The sequence below is a fragment of the Mesocricetus auratus genome, unplaced genomic scaffold (genome assembly GCF_017639785.1).
Source record: "Mesocricetus auratus isolate SY011 unplaced genomic scaffold, BCM_Maur_2.0 Super-Scaffold_4256, whole genome shotgun sequence".
Lineage (NCBI taxonomy): Eukaryota > Metazoa > Chordata > Mammalia > Rodentia > Cricetidae > Mesocricetus > Mesocricetus auratus.
In genome coordinates this window covers 114,143,676-114,153,223 of record NW_024429182.1, presented here as the reverse complement: position 1 = coordinate 114,153,223, position 9,548 = coordinate 114,143,676, and the positions used below count along the sequence as shown (strand labels likewise).

General features: G+C 48.6%; 1 long non-coding RNA gene across 1 annotated transcript in view; it reads right to left on the bottom strand.

Annotated features, from left to right (window-relative positions):
• Positions 1-961: 961 nt before the first annotated feature.
• The window catches only part of LOC121133242, a 33,409-nt gene continuing 24,822 nt past the window's right edge, over positions 962-9,548 (bottom strand). The window contains exon 3 of the long non-coding RNA XR_005870031.1: positions 962-1,280. This is a non-coding gene — a long non-coding RNA (uncharacterized LOC121133242). The remainder of the gene's footprint in view (positions 1,281-9,548) is intronic.

Sequence of the window (9,548 nt, the reverse complement as noted above, 5' to 3'; positions counted from 1 at the left end):
GTGCAAGCTTCTCTTGAGGTGGCAGCACATGTGTGTATTAGAACCAAAGGTGGGAAAACAAGCAAAGGACAAGAAGAGGGAAGTCTGGAATTTGTCCAAATGGCCGAACTATGTGAAAAAAAAAGTTGAATTTTCTAATTAAAACAGAAACAAAAGCAAGGAAAGATTTTGGAACTGACAGAACCAATTAGCTGAGCATTTGTGGGAGAGCACCACCCCAGGCAGTCCCTAAGCACACATCATTGCTGCTCTTGGTTCCGTGTAAAGAGAACTGATTAATCGAGGAGTTCATTCTCTGGCACCTTAACCTTAAATTAACCTTCATTTATCCATCACATTGATACTTTTTAATTTTTATTTCATGTGTGTGGATTTTTGCCTGTATATGTGACCAGTTACTTGTGCATGCCCGGTTCCTACGAGGCATCAAATCGCCTGGAACTGGAATTGCAGGTGGTTGTGATCCCATGCCCTGTATCTTTCCCTCTCGACAGGAAGTGTGGGTGCTAGAAATCACACCCAGGTCCTCTGGAAGAGCATGAAGTGCTCTTAACAACAGTGAACCATTGCTCCAGCCCTCGTACTGATTCTTAACTGGTGGAACATCAGAATTTGAAAACAAGCCCAAATCTGGTTTTGTGAGTGAAGAGATCAAATCAGGAGCCTAAATCCTTCTGGAGGAAGAGATCTGTCTCCATGGTTTCTGCCCTCCCTACCTGTCAGGAGCTTGGGTCTGTGTTGGCAAGTGTAGCCCAGGAGGGGCAGCAGGGATGGGTGTCAGGCTACTCGACTGGGTGTCTGGCACTGTGGTTGATACGGTAAGTGAGACATCAGAACTTCCGGGTGGAGGGAGCCCAGAGGCTGCTCACAGCTGTGGTTTGTTTGCTCATCGGGTGGATGCTGAACTGTAAGAAGTTGGACCCAGAAACAAGGATGGGAAAGGACCCAGGGAAAGATAATGCTGATAAAGGATCCACATGGATGCTTCTTTATCTCAACCTAGGAAAGCTCCCAAATAAACCCATGCCCCTACCCACCCAAACAATTGGGAGCATCCTGGGCCATAGCTGCAACAGAACCTGAGTGGTGATGGCCGGACTCCAGGGAAGGTCACATGGTGTGGCAAGCCAGTTAAGTCCATGTCGCTGGTGCTCCTGTTGTAAAAGTCTTTCAAGCAGCCCACCGGGAGAGCTCTCACCAGACAAGAGTCCTCAGTATTATGTCTTCTTTCCACCTCTCCTGATGTTGTCTTTTAAGATGAGTGCTAGGCATAGGTAAGTCTACAAAAGGAATGTCACAGGACAAGATACTTTTTTCTGAACCACCATTACGAGCAAAGACATACTTCCCTCCTTTACTGGCTTTAGCGTACTGAACCCCAAATGCCCCACCGTGCATGTCGATGTTGAGTCTGTGGGATCAGAAGGCTAATGTGGGCTCGTTTCCCTGGCTCCCTTTCAGATTTTCCCATCTCCCCACAACCTTGAGAGTGTGTCACTACCCTGAATTTTTCCCTCACCTGAACCCTCCTCGTGAAAGTGTTGATCTGCTCTCCCCCAGGTCAATTGTTTGAGTCACGTGCACCTTTCCTCCTCTTTTTAATGGATTTTATTTCATATTTTACCTTTTGAGAGCTGTCTTGGATTTGAGGAATAATTCGTGTGGCCAGCAGAGAGCCTTCCCCTTCCTCCCCACAAACTTTCCCATCATGAATGCCTTCTGTGTCGGTGCCTTTCCTTGGCTAGGACAGTACAATACTGGTGTATGATTGCTAACGCCATGGGGCACTTTGTTCATCTTCCTTGGGTTTGGTTTGTACCTGGTCTTTTCCCTTTCTGGACAAGGATCTGGTGGAGAACACCCTGCTGTTTATCTATCTCTCCACCCTTCTCAGGCTTCCCTAGCTGGGGCAGTTCCTCAGACTCTCTTTGTCTCTGAGTGTGAGGAGCACTGCCCAGGCATTTGTGAGGTGCCTCTCTTCTTGAGTTTTTCTGACATTGTACTTATAATCAGTGGCGTTTTAGTCTTTGTCAATGGTTAGAGGGGTGAGGTGGAACCGTAGTTGTATCACGTTAATGGAATTAGTGTGATCGATGATGGGAGTGGGCCTTATGGCTTGGCTGGGGAAGAGTTTTCCTCGCGGTAGAGCTGTCCCATTGTCTCTGCTGTCCACACTGTGCTCTCGAGCTAAGAGACTCCACCAGCCTCATGCTCTCCTTCCTCCAGGATGCAGCAACCACCTACTTTATCTGCCATGAGCTATTTGTCGCTTTGCTACTTATTTATTTGTCATTCCTTTATATCTGTACAGACTTGTGGATATTGACTTCATGCTTTGTGTTAAAATCCAAGACAATGCCACTTATCGCTCAAATTGTCCCCACTTTGTCCATGGGAACTTCTTAAATTTGTCCCATTACCCTTTAATACAACCCGTGGGGGGGGGGTGTGTGTGGGTGTGTGTGTAAAATGCTCCTGGTGTTCATCCTTGGTGTGTGGTATGTATGTGATGTCTGCATGGGATATGTGTGTACTTAGCACATGTAAATGTGTAAATGTAATATGTATGTGCCACACACATGTGATATGTGATGGTGAGCAGTGTGTATATATTGTGGATACATGTGATGTATGTGAATGTGATATGCATGATTTGTACACATGTGATATGTGCTGGTGTGTGATTTGATACAAGTGCATGGGATATGTATATGCTGTGTCCATGTGATATGTGATGTATATGATATGTGTGTTTGTGCATGCTATGCTCATAAATCCCTCATCACTTTCTTCCTTGATGGCAGCAGGAGATTCTGTCTTTGTTTCATCACTGCTCTCAGCTATTCTTAGACCTGTTCTGAACTCTCTTTTAACAGGGAGAAAACAAATTCCCCAACTATAGGAGGGCCCAGTGCCGAGTGTGCTCTTGTGGTAACCCAGTGATACTCAGTGCTCTCAGATGTTCAAGCATGTTTTCATGTGCCACGTTAGCCTGCCTCTCAAAGGCCAGCAAGTCTGATTTCAGAGATTCAAGGCATTAAAGAACCAGGTGGGAGCCGTAGAGGAAGTAAATGTAGGACAAGAACTCAGTCTTTGCTCCTGGGAATGGAGACACCCGACAGTGTGGCTCTGGAGGAAACACCCCCTGCCTTTCTTTAGGACAGGCCTCTGTGTCTTCCCCATATCCCACTTGTTTGAAACCTGCCCCAGGGCCCTTGGTGAAGGATGGATAACTTTTGTAGCACAAACTATGCCTCTGCACGCAGCTCTGCTATCCAGTAACGGTGTAAAGAAAGCATCTGTATACCAGCAGTGTGAGTCCACTCTAGCAGTGTGAACAGTGGGAGTCCACTCTAGCAGTGTGAACAGTGGGAGTCCACTCTAGCAGTGTGAACAGTGGGAGTCCACTCTGCTGGCCTCAGAGAGCTCAGGGTGGATTCAGATGGCATTCAGGGAGTGAAGGGGAAGCATAGCGGCCATATGCCTAAGCTGTTCTATTTTAAGGAGAGAAGAATCTCATTTATACATCAGTCTCGGGTTTAAATGTTTCGATGGGGTATCTGTTTTCTCAAGGAACTATTTTTTTTCCTCTTTATTTGAATTGAGATCATTTTTTTCTTATAAGGATGCAGCTGCATCTGGACCTCAGAAGTGAGGACTGTCTGGCTCAGCACAAGGTTTTACAGACTCCTACGAAGCAGCAGAAATGGTACCCAAGGTGATAACGGGAAGGAGTGGGGTTCATGCTTATGTACTGTTATGGCTGGACCGCTGATCCAGCAGGCATGTGACAAGGGACATTCTGCTGGCCTTGGCCCTAGCTCTACAGAAGGCAGAGCTGGGGATGCCCTCCTCTCTCTCTTGCCATGGTGGGGACCCCTGTGGCCTGAGTCAGGGCTCTGATCTTCTGCCAGAGTCTGCCCAGTCTCGGGCTTGACTCCAAGGAGTCTGACCCCTGAAGGCACAGTTTCTGCCAAGAGGAAGGGGGAAGAGCTGGGCTGAGAAGCATGAGCCAAGGCTCTCAGAACCAGGAGTACAGCTTGTATCTGTCCTCAACATCTCTGGCAGCCATAGGAGAAGGAGCTCCACATTTCTCTCTAGCCCCAAGGGTCGGTCAGACTCTGGCATACATTCAGCCCCCGAGGGAGGAAGGTCTCAGCCCTTTTGATGCTTGGAGTCATGACAACAATCCCCCCTGTCATTCCTCTTCCACTGATTGTCACTTCAGACCACGACTTACTTCTAAACGGCACTTGTACGCACCCCACCCTCACGCTCTGTTAAGTGACTGCAACAGCAAGAAGGGGCCCAGCAAGATGGCAGTGTGAGGTGCACTACAGGCTGGCGTTAAATCACCAGAGACCCACAGCATCCCAGTTTACACAAGCCAAAACTAAAGCTCCAAGGGACTTGCAAGCTGTCGAACCGTGGTTCTCAGCCTGTGGGCTTTGACCCCCTTGGAGGGGCAGCATATCAGTTATTTACATTATGATTCATTAGTTATAGAATAGTAACAAAAATACCTTTATGTTTGGGGGGTCACCACGGCATGAAGGTCTGTATTAAAAGGCCACAGCATCAGATGAGAACCACTGCTGTAGAGCCAGGATTCTAGCTTGGATTCACCTGACTCCCAAGTCTTTGTACTAACTGCTGGGCTTAGCTCTCTACTGGGTCCAACTCAGGGATCAGAAGATCTGGAACCTCACCCATCCTTCTCATTAGCTGGCTGGGTAACATGAGTAAATCTCTGTCCGTTTCTGATCATCTGATTCATTTTGAGTCAAATGAAGGCAACGTTACTACCTACTTACCAGGATATGTTGAAAATATGTATATGAAAATGATCAGCTAAGCCAGCTGTAGCTGCATAGACCTGTAATTCCACCATTTGGGAGGGCTGAGGTGGGGGTGTTGCAAGTTCAAAATCAACATGGGCTATATTACACATGGAAGCCTTGTTTCAAAACAAAACATTTCTAAGCTGTTGCCCTGATGCCAGGCCAGAGAAGCACTTCCAGAGCTAATGCCACCACCCACCTTTTGGGGACTGTCATTCCTTCTTAGGGAGCTTCATGCTCAGGAGGGGAAACTTAAATCTATTCATCGGAGATTTCAATCACGTTGATCTTCAAGGACCAGCAGGAGAACTGGAATTAGGGCATTCTATCTCTCAGGAACCTCAGGCTCTCGTACTCAGAGCTGCAGGGGGGCAGGGTCCACTAGCTGTACTGTAGGCCTGTGCATCCCATGGCTGAGCTTACATCCTTCCCGTAAACGAGAAGGGGGAGTAAACTCTCTCTGCCCCATGACAAGTGGCCCTCCCCATTTGCCGCTTACTTCCTTGTTGCATACCCACTTCCTCCAGATTGAAACGTGCCAAGGGAGGCTCATCGGACTCCATCAGGAAGCTGAGGCTTGGGAAGCTCACTGCAGTCCTAAGAGTTGCGCTCAGAAAGTGGAGAGTCTGGAAAAGAGCTGCCCCAGGGCTCTGCGAACACTAAAAGCCATTGCAGAAAGAAGACATCATTGGGTTTGCCTGCCCGTTGGGTGGGGGTGTGGGGCCTCCGGGGATGCAGACCTGTGAGTCCCCGCTGGTTCTAAGGTGGCTGCCTTTGGGTTGACCTTGCTCTTTGGTGCCCTGTCTTTGCCCTGTCATCAGCGCTTTCTCTGGGGTGAACAGACGCTTGTTTCTCTCTCTGTAGGAAGAGTCACATAGTGTCTCCCCGTGTGCCACCGCTCTGCAGCCAGCTGTGCAGTTTCTCTCTTCTCTACTGCCGTGCATGACGAGACTGGCTTGCTCTCCTTGCTGCACCTCTTCAACTGCTGCCTCTCACCGTCCACCAGACGCGTGACTCCTCCCTGCTTGCTGTTTTCCAGCCTCAAGAGTCCCACACAGCAGAGTTTGGCCCAATTACTTTGAATCCGTGGCCCGTTCCAGCCTGCTCATCTTGCCCGGTTTTACCTTCCCCGTGCCATTCCTCTCCAGACAAGCTAAAGTTCACTCGGAAGAGCCGCGTGACCCCTGCTTCCGTCTCTGCTTCCTGACCTGTATGTACTTCAGAACCCCGTTTCCAAGGTCTCTTTCAGAGGGTCCCTGTACCAGATAGAGTGCAGGAGTCACTTGAACTTCTATGCAGCCCTTCCTTAGGCCTACTGCTACTCTCCCAGACCACAGGGCCTGTGGAGGCCTGGTGCCTCATCCTTGGGCCACAGAGGAAATCATTCAGAAAGAGCTATCGCCCTATCTGCAATGATGAGAGACCAGGGCTCAGAACCATTCCTGTGTGCCCCTGGCTCTGCCTCTCTTCAGGTCCCCAGGCAGTCTGTGTACTGTCCCTCCCTGTCACCACCTCCGTCCTGCTGTGCAGGTGCCCCTTAGCAGCTGGGGAGAAGAGACCCAGGTCAGTGGCAGTGTTCAGGCGGGAGTCAGGGGTGCACAGGAAAGGACCCATCGGGGAGGAGTCAAAACTGGTTGCCTCTGCTCTTAGTAGAGGGCAGGGAATTCCCACTGGTTAAGACAGAAATAAATCAGCTTGAAATCTCTCCCTCACCCAGAGACAGAGCTTCCGAGGGCCTCAGACTCACACTGGGCAAGAAAACACCATCTGTAATCTGAATGACACAGGAAATGCATCTTTCATGCATCTAGAGTCACAGCCACAGGCTGCCGGGGTTTACAGCATCCCAGGGGACTTTTCTCCTAATGAAATTGCTTCAAGGTATTGTCCACAACCTAAACATGGCTGAGGTAAGTAGGAGGAGTGGGGAACAGAGAGGAGCACAGCGGCCTCTGGCTGGGAAATAATGGGGGCATTTGCTAGTAGTAAAGCCTTCTCTTACATCTCACCCTAGAGTTACCAGGAGCATGAGTGGTGGTGAAAGGGAACAGATCCCGGGCGGGTTGCGTACACAGAAATGTGGTTCTTACAGAATTAAAACAAACAAAACCAACTCAACAAAAGTCTCAGCAGCCAAGATCCCCCTGGGAAAGTCCTGCCCCCAATGACTGAGTCACTTCATGGTGGCTAAAGTTCTGTCTCAAGACTCTGCTATGATTTTAGCCACTTTGAAATGGAAGAGTTCCCTCTGGGGCCTTGGCAGTGGACAGGGCTGCTGCTGGGTCATCACTGCAGTGTGCTGGGATCTGGCTGAGCTAGCTGCCAGCCCAACATTGCTCCTCCTCCCTCACACACAGTATCTCTGCATCATTGGGGGTTTTCAGTAACACCTGCATTCCCTGTTCCTTGTGCACATAGAGATGAGCAGGGAAATGGAAGCAACATTGGGCAAATTGTGTCATTCGGCCAGTTAAAGGGGTGATTCAGATGAAAACCATGCCTTTGTGTCTTCTTTTTCACTTTGCAGACTGGAATCTAGATCCGATGTCTAACTTTGAAGATGGAAGCCTGTTATGGTTTTATTCTTAAACTTCCTCCACAGGTTTGTCTATAAAGCATGTGGTCCCCAGTTGGTGACGTTGTTTTGGGAAATTGTGGAAACATTAGGTATATGTCCCAGGGTCCCTGGTATTGTCTTGACAGTGATACCATTTCTAGTTCCAGTCCTTAGGCCTTCAGCTTCCTGCGGCTTTCAGGTCCCAAAGAAACCCTGGACATGGCTCACTCAGTACCTGTGACTCCCCCCAGCACTTCTTGCCCCTACCCTCCCCTTAGCCCTCCCAGCCCAGGAGCTCCAATTCCCTCCCCTAGCTTCTGATTCCTGTGTACACCTGTCACTTCAGTCACGTGCTCGCCTGGTCCTTGGCTCGTCTCTTGGTCCACTTGCCTTCTCTCCTCTCCTTCTCTCTTCTCCTCCGCTCCTGCTCTCTCCTCTCAAGGTCCAGTTCAGCCTGGACTCTCCCAGACGCCTCAGGCTATTCTCTCCCTCACATCTACAATAAAACCCTTCTCTTCAACCACACCTTGGAGCAGTCAGGTCCTCACTTCCATTCACTGACCTTGCTCTGTGTGAACAAGCCTTGCCGCAAACTTCTGATGCCGTGGACTGAGTCACTCTGTCTGCCATGTTTGCTGCCATGATGGGTCTCACACGATACAACTGAGCCCAAACAAACCTCTCCTCCCTCAAGTTGCTTCTGCCTGGTATTTTGTCATAGAAACAAGGAAAGTAAGGAGTACAGAAAATCAGTACCGCTCTTTGCGGTGGATCCAACCCTGTAACTCACTGACCTTTGGAACCGGTTTGCAAGGGGGGTGTGGAGTATGATAGTTTGGCCTTAGACCCAGGATGCTGTAAGCAAAGCTTGACGGATCATCCTGCTGGATGTTGACATGACCACAATGTCATTAGAAATGTGGACAGGACTATGCTCGTGAGGTTTCAAAGAGGAGCAGAGACAGTCAGTAATGGGCAAGAGGCCATTCGTGTCACACACTGGCAAACAGCTGGGCTGTATTCTGCCTGTGTCCTGAAAATTTTAATAAGGTTGAATGGAAAAGTAAAGGGCTAATTAACTCAGTAGAGAAAACTTTATGGAAGTGTAACATTCAGGTTACAGTGTGATTGCTGCTGACTGCTTTTAGTCAGATTTGTGGTGGGAATTCAAAGCAAGAAATGGAGGAGAAAGTTACAAAAAGTGTGATTAATGCTTCAGATAAAGCAGCTATGATTTTTAACTAGGTTAGTACCATTGAAGGGGAACTTCTCGCTGAGGGGATAGGACACATGCTTTGAGGAAAAAAAAAATCTCACCTATGAAAGGTCCAGTGGATGAGATACAAATTACTTTGGGGAAGTTCTAAAACAGAGAGCACCTAGCTGGGTGTGGTGTTGCATGCCTTTAATCCCAGCACTGGAGAGGCAGAGGCCAGGCTATATCTGAGTTAGAGGAATAAATAAAAGGAGTGCACCTAAACTAGGGGCACAAGTGTGCAGTACTCAGGGTTGCTGGAGGGATGTTCAGCCACTTAAACACTAAGAGGCCACAGCAGGCCAGAATACAGTTTCAGCTGATAATAGAATTTGGTATCCAAGTGATGTTAGCTTTGCAAGCATGCAGAATTCAAGTTACAGGCTTATGGAGGCACACATCAAGGTTCTGGAAAAAAAAGAAAGAAAAGCCGATAAGGCCACCCCAATGTGTAACAGATTTGGAGTCCTTGCAGGGAATTACTGAGTGACCAATGCATGAAACTATGAAAACTTGCACTGATGACCCCGGGGATCACCAGTTGAACTTGCCGGGAACATGGGATGTCTCAAGAAAAGTGAAAACACTGAGTGGTGGCTAGACCAAGTAAAGGGTTATCCATGCTGTGCATGCTAGGGCCAGAAGGGCAGCAGCTACCCAAGCCTGCTGGAGCTCAGATGATGCTACCATGTGCCCTGGATGCAAGACATGAAGCTACAAGAATTAATGTTTTCCTTACTTAGTTTAGGTCTTATGTTTGTCCAGTCTTTCTTGCACTCTGTTCCACTTTTGTGGGATGGGAATGCATATTGGGAATTTGAAAGTGTTTTTGGTGGTATAGGGCTCATGGTTATGAGTTTGCCTGAGTCTCAGATGAGATTTGGGACTTCTGAAC